This window comes from Kogia breviceps, chromosome 4 (assembly GCF_026419965.1).
Source record: "Kogia breviceps isolate mKogBre1 chromosome 4, mKogBre1 haplotype 1, whole genome shotgun sequence".
NCBI lineage: Eukaryota > Metazoa > Chordata > Mammalia > Artiodactyla > Physeteridae > Kogia > Kogia breviceps.
This window is the reverse complement of record NC_081313.1, coordinates 26727597-26746868: the sequence shown is the minus strand read 5'-3', so window position 1 is coordinate 26746868 and position 19272 is coordinate 26727597.

Below are 19272 nucleotides of genomic sequence, written 5' to 3'. Positions count from 1 at the left end.
GTTTATTAGCTCTTTGTATTTCTTAAAGAAATTAGCACCTGTAAGTTTTAATTGATGGAGGTAAAGGAAGAAGAAGGACCAAGAAATAGACTTACTGTTCAGGGTGGACCAACCGGCCAAACTAACTAAACTAACTAGAGTGTTGCCCTTGGGGACTAGGAGGCATAGCGGGAAGGTACCATCAGCAAATGTCTCTGTGTTTAGAGTGGTCATTAATTTATCCTCCAAGCCAGTGTTCTTCAGACAGGAAAGGGGGCACTGTTGATAATACCATCAAGACCACAGGTGTAAACCAAGACTATCCCAGGCAAACTGGCATATAGAATCACCAGACTGGTTCTGGTTCTGAAATGTGGTGGCTGCTCCTGGTTACCCCAGACAGTTTTACTCAGCATATCATGTGGGCCATGTTCATTCTGTTAACATTCCAGGCATTGCACAACTATTTGAATCATCATCTTCAATGTGTCCTCTTGGGAAACTACACACCTACTCCAATGATGTTGCAATTGTTCAAAATATTTTTTTGTAATTTTGTTTGACATCACCTTCTGAACCATTAATGGCTTCTTTAGAAAGTCAATCTGAGCACATCTTGTTAATCTTTTTATTCCACTTAGCTCCTTGCATGTAGAGTGACTCAATAAATATTCACTGAATTCAGCGAAATGGAATTAGATTCCAAAGCACAAAATTACCCTCAGACAATGAAGATTCATTACTGTTGAATCTATCCATTAGGCCACAGCTTAGGAAAATAGACTAGAAAGAAGTATATGTTAACCATGCTTATCTCTAGGTTTTAGAACTGTAAGTAAAAATTCAGAAAACAATAAAAAACAGGACAAAAAAATCAAAGCTTTCAGTATGAATATGTATTCGTTTTAAATTAAGAAAATTTTCATCTTATATTGTTTTTATATACTATACCTCAGGTAATTCTAAAGAAGAATTTCTCAAATATATTACATAATATTACCATTTTGGGAATATGTGTACAACTTTCAGAGGTGATTACTTTGAAAGGGACAACACACATTTAGATGAGTACATTCTGTAATATTTGTTTAAAAAAATAATCCACTACTTTATAATCATGCTTCTATTTTAGACATTTTCATGAATATAAGTCATGCCATGGATGCTGAGGGACATAATTTTTAAAATAAGAGAAATAAACATTCAAGAAATAAGCAGATGACACTTAGGGTCAGGGCACATAGCCAGCTTCCTGGAGAGTAGTCTCCAAAGCTGCGCTATCCTCCAGTGCTGTGAAACAGAGCAGTGACCATGGTTCATCTAGAAGTTCTGCCTAGTGATAAGCAATATGGACATTTGCCCAGCCAGATATTTAGAGACTAAGAACAAGCATTATCCTTCCAGTTGTATGGATTGAAATTAAAGCTTAAAAGTTCCAATAATTTGCCTCCATTTATTAGTGGAACAGGGACTGTTGAGCTTTCAGATCAGAGCACTGAGAGGACATATACAGAGAACCCACATCAATACATGTATATTGCTGTCAACTGCATAACCTACTAAAAGAGCCAGGTCTTCAGCACAAACTGCCCATTAACCAAGAGCTAATTAAACACAGAGTTGCTGTCTCTCACCGGTGGATGCAGTGGTATATGGTAAGGGTGTTCTGAGCAAGAGTGTCCATGTCAATAATGAGACTTTCTCTGAAGAACTTTCTTAAACTTGTTTATGGGAGAATGGGAAAGAGAAGACGGGGAGGGCACCATGGCTGGTGGCTGAGAACTCAAGGCATCCAAAGTGATTTATGTTGAAGGAAGACATTTTACCATTTACCCCCTGGAAGGGGGCCATGTTCAGAGCAGATATTCCCGTGTGGCTGCTGCTTTCTCTGTGTGTGCATAGGGGACTGGGCTGTAGTGAAGGTGGGGACAGTGAGAAGCGAAAACTCGTTCCCCTCTCCTAGTGGAAAGGAGGCGCGTGCTGTCCGTTGTAAAAAGAAAACATTATAAAGTGCCTGCTTATGTACTGAAGTAATTTCTAATTCCTGGAGTCAGGGAACGTGGTCTGGTGTGGTTAAAGGAGTGTGCTCAGCACCAGGACAGTGACCATTCTGTTCTCCTTTCTGCTCTTAGCCTCCTCGTGTGACTGGCTACAAGTCATCTAACCTCTTCCCTCCTCAGACTCCCAGCTACGCCATTTGGGTAAAACTTCCCATTCGTTCAGTACTTTGCATCTGGCATTCTCAAGCACTTTAAAAATTTAGGATAACTAATAGTATCCCTTTGAGGCTGGAAATTTTTAATATGAAGATGATGATGCATTTAGTTGATGGTGATCGGAGGCACACAGACTTTAAGTGATTTCCCTCCAGGGGCTAGAATCCCTAAGTATGGGCAAGAGCTAATCTTGGGCTACCACCACTCAACCCCAGACCCTCCCAGACCACACCAGGGAACTCACAGGGTGCTTTGGGGATAAATGAGCTATTTATTCAGCCTTTGAGGCAACTCAGATTAGGTGTTAAAGAAACACAAAGCATTTCTAATACAGGTGGGGGCTTTGTTTTCACAAAGCCACATCAGTATTCCTAAACCCTTAGCTCACTGAGCAGAGCTCCTTCCTTGTCATTTTCTCTGCACTAGAGACTGTCACGAGGACAGAACGTTGGAACTAGGCTGAATTACCACTCTCTCATTTTAGTTAACTTTTCTCTTTAAAAAATTACAACATACTCCTTGAAAAATAAGGTTTAAATAATCGGAAAGTACACCAAGTAAAGAATGACAGACAGAAAAGAGAACATACTTCCTCCACACATGTCCTAAACCCATCCCCAGCTATCCCTAGTCAAATTTACCAGTGTAAACACTGTCCACTTTCTTGTTTGTCTTTCCAAACAGTCACAAAAATAGATATTCAGGAGGCCATATAGTCTGACTGCCAACTCCATTATTTCCTAACTATATAACCTTGGCCAAGTTCTTAAACCTCGCTGAGCTTCACTTTCTTTATTTGTAAAAAGGGAAAAATTATAATGCCTACTTCATAAGGTTATTTTAAAGACTACATGATAGCCACTTTGTACAGTTAAATAAATGTTACCTATTATTTGTAGAAATATGTAAACTCCTCTATTTTACAAAATAAGATCATTCCAAGCATGAGTTTTGCCAAGTGGCTTTTTTCACACAACCTTCTGCCATAGTCAAAAGAATTTTTTCTCTTGTTGATTTGTAAAAATTGGGCAATATTAAGAGTATTGACAACCAGCCTGGCCCAGACAGTGAGCAGTCAGTAAGGATACACTGAACCATCAGAGTAGATGCAAAAACAGCAGGCAAACAGCAATCAGAGAAGAAAAAGAAATAAAAGGAATCCAAATCAGAACAGAAGAAGTAAACCTGTCACTGTTTGTAGATGAAATGATACTATACACAGAGAATCCTAAAGACTCTACCAGAAAACTGCTAGAGCTAATAAATGAATTTGGTAAAGTGCAGGATACAAAATTAATGCACAGAAATCTCTAGCATTCCTATACCCTAATGAGGAAAAATCTGGAAGAGAAACTAAGGAAACACTCCCATTTACCACTGCAACAAAAAGAATAAAATACCTAGGAATAGGGCTTCCCTGGTGGCGCAGTGGTTGAGAGTCCGCCTGCCGATGCGGGGGACATGGGTTCGTGCCCCGGTCTTGGAGGATCCCACATGCCGCGGAGCGGCTGGGCCCGTGAGCCATGGCCGCGGAGCCTGCGCATCCGGAGCCTGTGCTCCGCAACGGGAGAGGCCACAACGGTGAGAGGCCCGCGTACCACAAAAAAAAAAAAAAAAAAAAAAACAAAAAACACCTAGGAATAAACCTAGGTAAGGAGACAAAAGACCCATATGCAGAAAACTATAAGACACTCATGAAAGAAATTAATGATACAAGCAGATGGAGAGATATACCATGTTCTTGGATTGGAAGAATCAGCATTGTGAAAATGACTCTACTACCCAAAGCAATCTGCAGATTCAATGCAATCCCTATCAAACTACCAATGGCATTTTCCACAGAACTAGAACAAAAAATTTCACAATTTGTATGGAAACACAAAACACCCCAACTAGCCAAAGCAATCCTGAGAAAGAAAAATGGAGCTGGAGGAATCAGACTCCCTGACTTCAGACTGTACTACAAAGCTACAGTAATCAAGACAGTATGGTACTGGCACAAAAACAGAATTATAGATCAATGGAACAGGATAGAAAGCCCAGAGATAAACCCACACACATATGGTCACCTTATCTTTGATAAAGGAGGGAAGGATATGCAACGGAGAAAAGACAACCTCTTCAATAAGTGGTGCTGGGAAAACTGAACTGCTGCATGTACAAGAATGAAATTAGAACACTCCCTAACACCATACACAGAAATTAACTCAAAATGGATTAAAGACCTAAATGTAAGACCAGACACTATCAAACTCTTAGAGGAAAACATAGGCAGAACACTCTATGACATAAATCACAGCAAGATCTTTTTTGACCCACCTCCTAGAGAAATGGAAATAAAAACAAAAACAAACAAATGGGACCTAATTAAACTTCAAAGCTTTTGCACAGCAAAGGAAACCATAAACAAGATGAAAAGACAATCCTCAGAATGGGAGAAAATATTTGTAAATGAAGCAACCAACAAAGGATTAATTTCCAAAATATACAAGCAGCTTATGCAGCTCAATAACAAAAAACGAACAACCCAATCCAAAAATGGGCAGAAGACCTAAATAGACCTTTCTCCAAAGAAGATATGCAGATTGCCAACAAACACACAGAAGGATGCTCAACATCACTAATCATTAGAGAAATGCAAATCAAACTGCAATGAGGTATCACCTCACACCAGTCAGAATGACCATCATCAAAAAATCTACAAACAATAAATGCTGGAGAGGGTGTGGAGAAAAGGGAACCCTCTTGCATTGTTGGTGGGAATGTAAATTGATACAGCCACTATGGAGAACAGTATGGAGGTTCCTTAAAAACTAAAAATAGAACTACCATATGACCCAGCAATCCCATTACTGGGCATATGCCCTGAGAAAACCATAATTCAAAAAGAGTCATGTACCACAATGTTCATTGCAGCTCTGTTTACAATAGCCAGGACATGTACGCAGCCTAAGTGTTCATAGACAGATTAATGAATAAAGGAGATTTGGCACATGTATACAATGGAATATTACTCAGCCATAAAAAGTAACGAAATTGAGTTATTTGTAGTGAGGTGGATGGACCTAGAGTCTATCATACAGAGTCAAGTAAGTCCAAAAGAGAAAAACAAATACTGTATGCTAACACATATATATGGAATCTAAAAAAAAAAAAAATTTGTTCTGACGAACCTAGGGGCAGGACAGGAATAAAGACGCAGATGTAGAGAATGGACTTGAGGACATGGGGAGGGGGACGAGTAAGCTGGGACGAAGTGAGAGAGTGGCATGGGCATATATACACTACCAAATGTAAAATAGATAGCTAGTGGGAAGCAGCCACATAGCACAGGGAGATCAGCTCAGTGCTTTGTGACCACCTAGAGAGGTGGGCTAGGGAGGTTGAGAGGGAGACACAAGAGGGAGGAGATATGGGGATATATGTATATGTATAGCTGATTCACTTTGTTATAAAGCAGACACTAACACACCATTGTAAAGCAATTATACTCCAATAAAGATTTAAAAAAGAAAAGAAAAAAACAGCAGGCAAAATAGCAGGTGGATACCAGCTAAATATCACCATATCTGGGGGGAACAACTGCTCTCTTCTGTTTAAACTATCTCTTCAGTTTCTTTAGAATGTTTCATCATTTTTAATAGTGCTTTGAAAAACACTCGTATACTTTGTTCATTGATTCCTTATTGAATTGCTTTGTGTCAAGGAATATGCTCTATATGACTTCTATCCTCTAAAATTAGTTAAGAATTATTTGGTCCCAGTACATGGTCAAGGTTTTTGAAAATGTTTCATGTGTGCTTTCAAAGGATGCATATTCCAGTTGTGGATGCCTGTTTTTTATATGCCCATATAATCAAGTTTTTATATTGTGTTGTTCTAATTTCTGTTACTTCACTGAGTTTTGATGCTTGTTCTGTCAATTATGGAGAGTGGTATACTAGAAATTTTCCATAATGATTACTGACTCTTCCATTTTTCTTGTTTGTTTTGTCAGTTTGGGTGGAAGTTGCACTAAATGGTAATTTCCAGTTTCCTATATATGTAATTCAAAGTCTGCTACTACCTCCTCATAAACTATTTGGCTCAGTTTTGCCTATATTGTGGTTCATAAGCTAATAATAGTATTCCTAGCTACTTTATATGCCACATGGCTGAACCTTAAAAAGAATTCTAGTAAACTGTTCACTTATTTAATATGTATTAGAAAAAAATAGAAAAACAGCACATCAAACCCAAGATTTCATGGATTTATTGCTTAAAATGAAACCAAAGTTATTTTAGTTTTTAAAAAGACAGTCAATTTAAAGAAAAATATTTAGTATATAAGGTTACAGATTACACTAGAATATGGCAAATATATTGAAGGATAACTCACAAAATACAGGTTTGAGAGACCTTGAACTAAGCAATAAATTAAAGTCTGTTACACAACAAGGAGCATGTCTTTAAATTGCTGCACTCTGCATGCTGTGGGCAGACAGTAAATATAGTGACACCCCCTAATAATGCTATAATAGGGATAGGGACTAATGCCAGATTACAGGCAAATAATGGTCTTAAAGGTCTTGACTTATCTCTGCCTGACTTTTTTGCAGAAACTATTCCAAGTATTTTCTAGATGTACTTAACTGTGCTTTTTCAAGAGATAACATTTATCTTGAATATATTTATATGTTTAAAAATCTTGCTTTACTTATTTAATTAATTGTCTGAAACCACCAAGGTTTTATTTATTTTTTTTGAAATATAGTTGACATACAATATTACATTAGTTTCAGGTGTACTGCACAGTGATTTGACATTTGCATACACTATAAAATGATCACCACAGAAAGTTTAGTCACCATCTGTCCCCATACAAAATTACTACAATATTATTGACTGTATTTTTATACTGTATATTAGGTGGATACAAAAGTGAGGAGTTTGATTGAAGTTTTGGGATCATTTGTGGATGTTAACTTGCCCTTCTTAAGGCCACTGACACAAGTAATAGAGCATTGCCAAGAGTTTGATAATTTTAACTGAAAAGGGTTTTGGCTACAGTTCTCTAATAGTAACACAGCTTATAATCTGTATAGTCTTTAAAAGTTGCAAAGCACTTTCACAGACAATGATTAATTTAATCTTCACACAACCTTGCGAAGTAGGTAGAGTGTTGTTATACAAAGTGTGAGGATGCCCTGGGAGGATTGTAATTTAGATCTTTTTAAGTCAGAGAATTATCTTTTAGGAAGTTTAAAACAGCCAGTGCATTTCAGGAGAAAATGGATTTTATCTTTAGGGAAGGTCCTCCTTTTGTTCTGGGAGAGATTGTTTTTGTCAAGCAAATATAAGGCAGTACCTTATAGACAGTTCTCTGGAAAGCCTGCTGGATTGAAATGTTAAGAATTTAGTTTTAAGGAATCAGACTATACTACAAAGCTACAGTAATCAGGACAATATGCTACTGGCACAAAAGCAGAAATATAGATCAATAGAACAGGATAGAAAGCCCAGAGATAAACCCATGCACCTATGGTCAACTAATATATGACAAAGGAGGCAAAGATATACAATGGAGAAAAGATCATCTCTTCAATAAAAATACAGTCTCTTCAATAAGTGGTGCTGGGAAAACTGGACAGCTATATGTGAAAGCATGAAATTAGAACACTCCCTAACACCATACACAAAAATAAACTCCAAATGGATTAAAGACCTAAATGTAAGACTGGACACTATAAAACTCTTAGAGGAAAACATAGGAAGAACACTCTTTGACATAAATCACAGCAAGATCTTTTTTGACCCACCTCCTAGAGAAATGGGAAAAAAACCAAAAATAAACAAATGGGACCTAATAAAACTTAAAAGCTTTTGCAAAACAAAGGAAACTACAAACAAGACAAAAAGACAACCCTTAGAATGGGAGAAAATGTTTGCAAATGAATCAACAGACAAAGGATTAATCTCCAAAATATATAAACAGCTCAAGCAGCTCAATATTAAAAAAACAAACAAGCCAATCTAAAAATGGGCAGAAGACCTAAATAGACATTTCTTCATAGAAGTCATACAGATGGCCAAGAAGCACATGAAAAGCTGCTCACCATCACTAATTTTAGAGAAATGCACATCAAAACTACAATGAGGTATCACCTCACACCAGTTAGAATGAGCATCATCAGAAAATCTACAAACAATAATTGCTGGAGAGGGTGTGGAGAAAAGGGAACCCTCTTGTACTGTTGGTGGGAATGTAAATTGATACAGCCACTATGGAGAACAGTACGGAGGTTCCTTAAAAAACTGAAAATAGAATTACCATATGACCCAGCAATCCCACTACTGGGTGCATACCCAGAGAAAACCATAATTCGAAAAGGTACATGCACCCCATTGTTCACTGCAGCACTATTTACAATAGGCAGGTCATGGAAGCAGCCTAAATGCCCATCAACAGACGAATGGATAAGGAAGAGGTGGTACATATATACAATGGAATATTACTCAGCCATAAAAGGGAACGAAATTGGGTCATCTGTAGAGACATGGATGAACCTAGAGTCTGTCATACAGAGTGAAGTAAGTCAGAAAGAGAAAAACAAATATCATATATTAATGCATATATGTGGAACCTAGAAAAATGGTACAGATGAACTGATTTGCAGGGCAGAAATAGAGACACAGATGTAGAGAACAAACATATGGACACCAAGGGGGGAAAGTGGCGGGTGGGTGGGTGGTGGGATGAATTGGGCAATTATGATTGACACGTATACACTGATGTGTATAAAATGGATGACTAATAAGAACCTGGTGTATAAAAAAATAAATTAAATAAAATTCAAAAAAAAAAAAGATGTTAAAAAGAAAAGAATCCACCTGCCAATGCAGGGGACATTGGTTCGATCCCTGGTCTCAGAAGATCCCACATGCCATGGAGCAGCTAAACCCGTGAGCCACAACTACTGAGCCCATGTGCCACAACAACTGAAGCCCAAACACCTAGAGCCCATGCTCCGCAACAAGAGAAGCCACCATAATGAGAAGACCATGCACTGCAACGAAGAGTAGCCCCTGCTCTCCAGAACTAGAGGAAGCCCATGTGCAGCAACGAAGACACAATGCAGCCATAAATTAATCAATTAATTGATTGATTTTTAAAACAGAATTTTGTTTTATAATGTAAAATAAGTCTACTAACTGGGACTTCCCTGGCGGTCCAGTGGCTAAGACTCTGCTCTTCCACTTCAGAGGGCATGGGTTCAGTCCCAGGTCTGGGAACTGAAGAGCCAACATGTCAAAAATAATTAATTAATTAAAATAAAATAGAGAAGTTTAAAAATAAGTAAATAAGCAAACAAATAAATAAAATAAATCTATTAACAAGACTATAACACCAAAGATTTAGACAAATTTTAAAATTTGTTATGTTTCCCTTTGCTGAAAAATATCATTTGTTCTTGGCAGATGTATCTATATCCTTGCCTAAACACTGGCTCATAGGAAAAGGGCTAATGGTCAAGAGGAACAAACAATGTTGACCTTTTCTTTCACATCACCCTAAACAACAGACTGTGAAATGCATGAGACCTGGGTGTGGAGTGCACTGGCTAAACCAATGATTTCTCAAACCTGGTGTCATTGAGGGCTTTAATACCCCAGACTTGAGGGTTTGGTACATACACCATGACCTATTGTGATTGCCAAGTCCATGACAGGTTAGCTAGTCTGCGTCTTGGACGTGAGGGTTGGCATTTCCTTGAAGGAAATGGATCTCCCTACCATGACTCATCCTGGGGAAGAAAAGAGAGCCTGTGGGGATGATTCTCCAATATGCCTATTGAAAGGCGCTGAGGTGGCTCCACATCTCATGGAAGATGAGCTATACACATAATCAGAGTTTGGAGGTGGGTATTTACTGGAGCAGCTATAAGCAAAGGATTCACCATGAAGCCAATGAAGCTTAGTCATCAGCGTCCCTTACTTTGCAGGACCCCTTAAGAGGTCTTGGGAGGAACCTTAGCAATGTGTATATATGGTCATGTTTTTAAAACTTGCAAAGTAAAATTTTTTTGTATTATTTTTCTTACAGAGAGCCCCAGAATTATATCAATTTCATTCCCCACAGAATCTGGGTCTGTCTTGATTCTAAGATAATCTATATTGAACTTTTGTTATCGCCAAGCCTCCAGTAAAGTTCAGTGAAATGTTGCAGCCTTGTCTTGGCTATTCTTTGGAGAAATTAAAGGAGATTGGGTTTACACTGAGAGTGAAATGGTACAAGATTATAGCAATATCCTGGAGAAGCTGCTTATTGTGCAGTAGTTGACCAATGGAGATTGGAAGAGTGATCTGGGCAATGACCGTTAGAAGTCAGATGACCCTGGTAGTGCTTGGGAAAGTGTGCGCCGATGCAGGAGTATGCCTTGACCAAACACTCTCACCACCAATCCTAAATGTATTAGAGGGAAAGGAGCCTTGAAAGAAATGCTTAACCCTACTCTTTATGTATGTAAGAGCTATTGGTGTTATACTCATTTTAAAGAATAAGGAACCAAAGAGATCAGAGATGAAGCAAATAACAAGCAAGACTATAAAATAGTTAGTAGAATTCATAGGAATGGAACCCAAGTCTTCTGATTTCATGGTAAATTTTTACCATCCTGAAAGTGGTGGAATCTTGAAGGTCAGAAGTTCCCATCTAGGAAAACTGAACAAAAGTAGAAAAGCAGCTTTAAGCTAATTTAGTTGCTGTTGTAGTGAGATATTTACAATTTTGGATGAAGAGCTTGATAACATTTGGGATTCTTGTTTGAGCAAGAATTTCAAACTAGACTTTACTGTCAAAGCTGTGTTACTGTGTATCCACTTCCTGATTCCATTTTTAAGAAATCCAAAAGCAGGTAAAACTAACCTGTGGTGAAGGCAATCAGAAAGTGAGTGAAGAGGGGGCCAGGGGAACTGATGGGAAAGGGAATTTTCTTGTTCAATATCTTATTACAATCGTCAGAACTTATCAAACCAAACACCTAAGAATTGTGTATTTTGTTGTATATGAATTAAGCTTCAGTAAAAATATAAAATGAAACTAACCAAAACACCCATAAAAATAAAAATTAAATTAAATTAAAACTCTGTTACTCTGCAGAGTCGTGAGTTAATCCTCTCAAGACTCCAGGAGGTAAGATTAAGATTCTCTGTTCTTCCTGTTGCAGGGGAAAATGTTGCCCCACAGTAATGTGTGTCACACATCTGTCTCCCTTTTATCTCTTACTGTCACTGGAGACCAATGCCATTGGCAGACACAGTATGATTATCAGGCAAAACAATATTATTACTGGAAAAATTGGCAAGTTGTTTTCAGCAAAATCTTTTCCCAATCATAGGGTCGCATTTCCTTTCCTTCTATTCTCAGATATTCCAGTCTCTCTGCTGCAATTTTTAAAAAAATAAACTCTAGAGTGGCCCTATAATTCTAAGTGCTATGTATTTCTGTTCTTCTGGGCTCTGGCTCAACAGGATTAATTCCAAGTAAAGTAAATACAGACTTGGTTTTGTTGTTGTTTACTTTTGAAAAGTTTTACATTAATTACCTTATTGGTCTATTTTTTTAATAAATGTATATATTTTTCTGAAATGTAACCTTGGTGTAAATAAATTTATTCCCAGAGATAACCACTATTCACATCTAAATGTACTCTTCTTTTGTTGTATTCCATAGTTGAGATCATGAGATCATTTTTATTCACCTTTTCTAACATAACATTATAGCATAAGAATTTTCTGAAATTATTAGAACCACTTTTTAGGGTGGGATATGCTTGATAATTATTGCTCCTTTATTTTTGAATTGGTCAAATAATTCTATCCACTTTCAGATGATAATTATTTTCCTGTTATATCAATTAATAAATCAATGTCTGTCAACAGCATTTTTTTCAAGTTCCCAAGTAAATCAAAATTAGAAACATTTGTCCAAAATAATAGGCAGATTTTGAGCAACTGGAGGCCAGAGATAATATTTCCTCCATCTTCGAATTCTCCACAGTGCCAACACATAATAGGAATTAAATAAGCACTTGTAGATTGAATGAGTGAATGAATGATGACCATTAGATAATATTTCCAGGAATCAAGACTCGAGAGGTAGGTGGGTAGACCTCAGTGCCTACGACTTGCCTTCTGGAAGTAAGTGTACTGAGGGACTCTCAATCAACAGTAGAATGCCTTTTAGACTAGTTCTCTAGACTAGCTCTGTGTTTATAAGCCACCTTGTAACACCAGCATGAACTCTACATTGACACTGCTCAACAAATTTTGCTTAAAGATTTTAGATGTTCCAGCCATAAGTTTTCTAGTTTTTTTAAACTAATTATCAGTGAATATAATTTCAAATTGCATGTTGTGTGATGCCCCTTTGTATTATACCAGTTGCTTATTTCTTGAATATCATAGAGGGCTTTCAGAACAGAAATTCAGGATATTCTAGAGATTCTTTATTCACAGAATTACTGAATCTTAAAAAGTTTAGATCTAGAGAAGACATAAGTGATCACCTATTTCAAATTCTCTTTTTAAAGAAGAGGGAGGTAGTCAGTTGATTTACCAAGGCCATTGAGCTAACCAGAACTGGCGTAGCAGCATTTTGACTCCCTTTTTCATGTTCCGTATGTTACAATACACTGCCTCATGTGGATCTGTTCTGTGGTTCATTAAGAGCAACTCATGTTGGGGAAATATTATTTCCATTTTTGATAAAATTACTAAGATAAGCGTAATGCATAAAAATATAATGCATCTGGACTTAAGCAGGACATTTGACAAGGTATTTTATATCTTTGTGCTTATATAGAGCAATATAAACTGGATGCTGGAACTGTTATCATTTTTTAGTGATTTATTTTATTTTTTGACCTTGTGAAAAATAATATAGATACATAAATATGGAAAAAGCATAAATGTACAGCTTAACAACTTATTATAAGACAGACACATGTATAACCACCAACCAAATCAAGAAATAAAACATTGTCAATTCTAAATTAGGGCTGTTATGAATAATAGCTGGGTTTTTTTTTTTTTTTTTTGCGGTACGCGGGCCTCTCACCGCCGCGGCCCCTCCCGTTGCGGAGCACAGGCTCCGGACGCGCAGGCGCAGCGGCCATGGCTCACGGGCCCAGCCGCTCTGCGGCACGTGGGATCTTCCCGGACCAGGGCACGAACCCGTGTCCCCTGCATCTGCAGGCGGATTCTCAACCACTGCGCCACCAGGGAAGCCCAATAGCTGGGTTTTTTAATGCATGCTGGTATACACATATATCCATTTCTGTTGAAAATGCACATACTTTATGATCCAGAAATTCTGCTCCTCGGATCATCATGTATATGTATCTTCAACTTTGGTAGACAATGCTGAGAGTTTTCCAAGTTGCTTTTACCTATTTACACCTTCACCAGTTATATATGAGATTTACCATTGATCTACATCCTCACCAAATGTGGCATTTTTCGTTAGGGTTTTAAATTTTTGCCAGTCTGATTTCTGTATATCTCATGATAGTTTTGATTTGCATTTACTTGGTTACTAGTGAGATTGAACAACTTTTCATATCTTTATTAGCTATTTGGCTTTCCTATTGTAATGTGCCTGTTCAAATCTTTAGCCTACTCCTCAACTATGTTTGCTGGTATTCTTTATATACCCTGGAATGATATTCATTGACTGTATATGATGAAAATATCTTTGCAACTCTTTTCATGCCCTTAATAATGCTTTTTGATAAGCAGAAAATTTTCATTTTAACATAGTCAAATTTAGCAGTTTTTCCCTTTATGATAAGTACTTTTTGCATCCTATTTAAGAAATCTCTTCCTACTCGGAAAATATTCAGAGTGAAGATATTCAGTGAAAATATTCTCTGATATTAATTTCTAAAATCTTTATTGTTTTGCTTTTCACATTTAGGTCCACAATTCACCTGCACTGTGGTGTGGTATAGAATCAAATTTCATTCTCATCAGTATGAAAATTCACTTGTCTCCGCACCATTAGTGAAAAGACTTGTGCTTTCCTGAATGAGCTGCAATGCTGTGTTTTGCATAAATTTTCTTTATGTGGGTCTTTTTCTATGGCTCTATCTTCTGTGCCAATGATCTATGTATCTCTTCTCACAATACTACACTGAAGACTAATTAGAGCTTTATAATACAGTTTTATATATGGTGAAACAAGTCTTTCCTTCCTGATTTTCTTCTCTAAAACTCATTGGTTTTCTGGTCATGATAGAGTAACAGAGAAAAGAGAAGAAAGAAGGGAGGGAGGAAGGAAGGGAGGGAGGGAGGGAGGAAGGAAGGAAGGAAGGAAGAAAGGAAGGAAGGAAGGAAGGAAGGAAGGAAGGAAGGAAGGAAGGAAGGAAGGAAGGAAGGAAGGAAGGAAGGAAGGAAGGAAGGAAGGGTGGGTGGGTCAGGGACGGAGGGAGGAATAGATCCCGCACAATTCCTACATCTTACTCCTACAATCGGGAATGCTTTAAACAGGTTTATGAAGGTGGCATTGTTGGTTTATGTAATACTGTTTCTTAAATCTTCTGTTCAGCATTCTTCAATTTTAGAATCTAAAATATTCAGCTCAACCCACTAGTATTTATTGAACATCTACTAAGCACCCAATCTTGTAGTAGGTGTTATAAAGCATTCAGAAGAGTCTAAGTTAAAAATCAAAATATTTAGAGCTCAACTACTCATTTTTTTTTCATTTATAAGTTTGAACTATGAGGGTTAAAAAGAGTAATGAGTTTCGGATTTTACTGTAATTTCTCCAGAAAAGAGACAACTAGATTCCATCTAAGTACCTTAAGCCTAAGAGAAGTTAACCCTTAATCCAATCTGAAATTTTTTTTTTAAACTGAGAAAATAAAAACAAAAGCAACCTAATAAACCACTTAAAATATTTAGAGAGTTCAGGACACATGTACGTTGACCATTGACCAACACTAAAAATGAATCACTACTGTCTGTCAAAGCTTGAAGCATCAGACCAATCACACAACATTCAGTGAATATCTCAGTCATTCTTAGGATTGATTCTAACAGGCATAATTTTCTATATTTAAACTTTTTTAAACTTTATGTTATTTTTATACAGCAAGTTCTTATTAGTTATCTATTTTATACATATTAGTGTATATATGTCAATCCCAATCTCCCAATTCATCCCACCACCACCACCACCACCACCCCCACTTTCCCCACTTGGTGTCCATACGTTTATTCTCTATATCTGTGTCTCTATTTCTGCCTTGCAAACTGGTTCATCTGTACCATTTTTCTAGATTCCACATATATGTGTTAATATACAATATTTGTTTTTCTTTTTCTGACTTACTTCACTCTGTATGACAGTCTCTAGGTCCATCCACATCTCTACAAATGACCCAAATTTGTTCCTTTATATGGCTGAGTAATATTCCATTGTATATGTGTGCCATATCTTCTGTATCCATTCATCTGTTAATAGACACTTAGGTTGCTTCCATGTCCTGGCTATTGTAAATAGTGTTGCAATGAACACTGGGGTGCATGTGACTTTTTGATTTATGGTTTTCTCTGGGTATATGCCCAGTATGGGATTCCTGGGTCATATGGTAATTCTATTTTTAGTTTTTTAAGGAACGTCCATACTATTCTCCATAGTGGCTGTATCAAGTTACATTCCCACCAACAGTGCAAGAGGGTTCCCTTTTCTCCACACCCTCTCCAGCATTTGTTGTTTGTAGATTTTCTGATGATGCCCATTCTAACTGGTGTGAGGTGATACCTCATTGTAGTTTTGATTTGCATTTCTCTAAAATTAGTGATGGTGAACAGCTTTTCATGTGCCTCTTGGCCATCTGTATGTCTTCTTTGGAGAAATGTCTATTTACGTCTTCTGCCCAGTTTTTGAGTGGGATGTTTGTTTTTTTAATATTAAGCTGCATGAGCTGTTTATATATTTTGGAGATTAATCCTCTGTCCATTGATTCATTTGCAAATATTTTCTCCCATTCTGAGGATTGTCTTTTCATCTTGTTTATAGTTTCCTTTGCTGTGCAAAAGCTTTTAAGTTTCATTAGGTCCATTTGTTTATTTTTAGTTTTATTTCCATTACTGTAGGAGGTGGGTCAAAAAAGACCTTGCTGTGATTTATGTCAAAGAATGTTCTTCCTATGTTTTCCTCTAGAGTTTTATAGTGTTTGATCTTACATTTAGGTCTTTAATCCATTTGGAGTTTATTTTTGTGTATGGTGTTAGGGAGTGTTCTAATTTCATGCTTTCACATATAGCTGTCCAGTGTTCCCAGCACCACTTATTGAAGAGGCTGTCTTTTCTCCGTTGCATATCCTTCCCTCCTTTATCAAAGATAAGGTGACCATATGTGTGTGGGTTTATCTCTGGGCTTTCTATCCTGTTCCATTGATCTATATTTCTGTTTTTGTGCCAGTAGCATATTGTCTTGATTACTGTAGCTTTGTAGTATAGTCTGAAGTCAGGGAGTCTGATTCCTCCAGCTCCATTTTTTTACCCTCAAGATTTCTTTGGCTATTTGGGGTCTTTTGTGTCTCCATACAAACTTTAAGAATTTTTCTTCTAGTTCTGTAAAAAATGCCATTGGTAATTTTTTTAAATTTCAAGTCCTCATAGAATTTATTTGTAACACATTTTAATGAAGTATTAATAAAATTGATGACATGACTTTGAATAGATTTCCTTTTTTTTTTAACATCTTTATTGGAGTATAATTGCTTTACATTGTTGTGTTAGTTGCTGTTGCATAACAAAGTGAATCAGCTATATGTATACATATATCTCCATATCCCCTCCCTCTTGCATTTCCCTCCCACCCTCCCTATCCCACCCTTCTAGGTGGTCACAAAGCACCAAACTGATCTCCCTGTGCTATGTGGCTCCTTCCCACTAGCTATCTATTTTACATTTGGTAGTGTATGTATGTCAATGCCACTCTCTCACTTCATCCCAGCTTACCCTCCCCCCACCCTCTGTCCTCAAGTCCATTCTCCACGTCTGCATCTTTGTTCCTGTCCTGCCCCTAGGTTCTTCAGAACACTTTTTTTTTCTTAGATTCTATATATATGTGTTAGCATACAATATTTGTTTTTCTCTTTCTGACTTACTTCACTCTGTATGACAGACTCTAGGCCCATCCACCTTACTACAAATAACTCAATTTCATTTCTTTTTATGGCTGAGTAATATTCCATTGTATATATGTGCCACATCTTCTTTATCCATTCATCTCTCAGTGGACACTTAGGTTGCTTCCATATCCTGGCTATTGTAAATAATGCTGCAATGAACACTGGGGTGCATGTGTCTTTTTGAATTATTGTTTCCTCTGGGTATACAGTAGTGGGATAGCTGGGCCATATGGCAGTTCTATTTTTAGTTTTTTAAGGAACGTCCTTACTGTTCTCCATAGTGGCTGTATCAATTTACATTCCCACCAACAGTGCAAGAGGGTTCTCTTTTCTCCACACCCTCTCCAGCATTTATAGTTTGTAGATTTTTTGATGATGGCCATTCTGACTTCTGTGAGGTGGTAGATACCTCATTGTAGTTTTGATTTGCATTTCTCTAATGATTAGTGATGTTGAGCATCCTTTCATGTGTTTATTGGCAATCTGTATATCTTCTTTGGAGAAATGTCTATTTAGGTCTTCTGCCCATTTTTGGATTGGGTTTTGTTTTTTTAATATTGAGCTGCATGAGCTGCTTGTATATTTTGGAAATTAATCCTTTGTCAGTTGCTTCATTTGCAGATATTTTCTCCCAATCTGATGGTTGTCTTTTTGTCTTGGTTATGGTTTCCTTTGTTGTGGAAAAGCTTTTAAGTTTCATTAGGTCTCATTTGTTTGTTTTTGTTTTTATTTCCATTTCTCTAGGAGGTGGGTCAAAAAGGATCTTGCTGTGATTTATGTCATAAGAGTATTCTACCTATGTTTTCCTCTAAGAGTTTGATAGTGTCTGGTCTTACATTGAGGTCTTTAATCCATTTTGAATTTATTTTTATGTATGCTGTTAGGAATTGTTCTAATTTCATTCTTTTACATGTAACTGTCCAGTTTTCCCAGCACCACTTATTGAAAGAGGCTGTCTTTTCTCCATTGTATATTCTTGCCTCCTTTATCAAAGATAAGGTGACCATATGTGCATGGGTTTATCTCTGGGCTTTCTATCCTGTTCCATTGATCTATATTTCTGTTTTTGTGTCAGTACCATACTGTCTTGATTACTGTAGCTTTGTAGTATAGTTTGAAGTCAGGGAGCTTGATTCCTCCAGCTCCATTTTTCTTTCTTATGATTGTTTTGGCTATTCGGTGTCTTTTGTGTTTGCATGCAAATTGTGAAATTTTTTGTTCTACTTCTGTGAAAAATGCCATTGGTAGTTTGATAGGGATTGCATTGAATCTGTAGATTGCTTTGGGTAGTATAGTCATTTTCACATTATTGATTCTTCCAATCCAAGAACATGGTATATCTTTTCATCTGTTTGTGTCATCTTTGATTTCTTTCATCAGTGTCTTATAGTTTCCTGCCTACAGGTTTTTGTCTCCTTAGGTCAGTTTATTCCTAGGTATTTTATTCTTTTTGTTGTAATGGTGAATGGGACTGTTTCCTTAATTTCTGTTTCTGATGTTTCATTGTTAGTCTATAAGAATGCAAGAGATTTCTGTGCATTAATTTTGTATCCTGCAACTTTACCAAATTCATTGATTAGATCTAGTAGTTTTCTGGTGGCATCTTTCAGATTCTATATGTATAGTATCATGTTATCTGCAAACAGTGACAGTTTTACTTCTTCTTTTCCAATTTGTATTGCTTTTATTTCTTTTTCTTCTGTGATTGCTGTGGCAAGGACTTCCAAAACTATGTTGAATAATAGTGGCGAGAGTGGACATCCTTGTCTTGTTCCTGATCTTAGAGGAAATGCTTTCAGTTTTTCACCATTTAGAATGATGTTTGCTGTAGGTTTGTCATACATGACCTTTATTATGTTGAGGTAGTTCCCTCTATGCCCACTTTCTGGAGA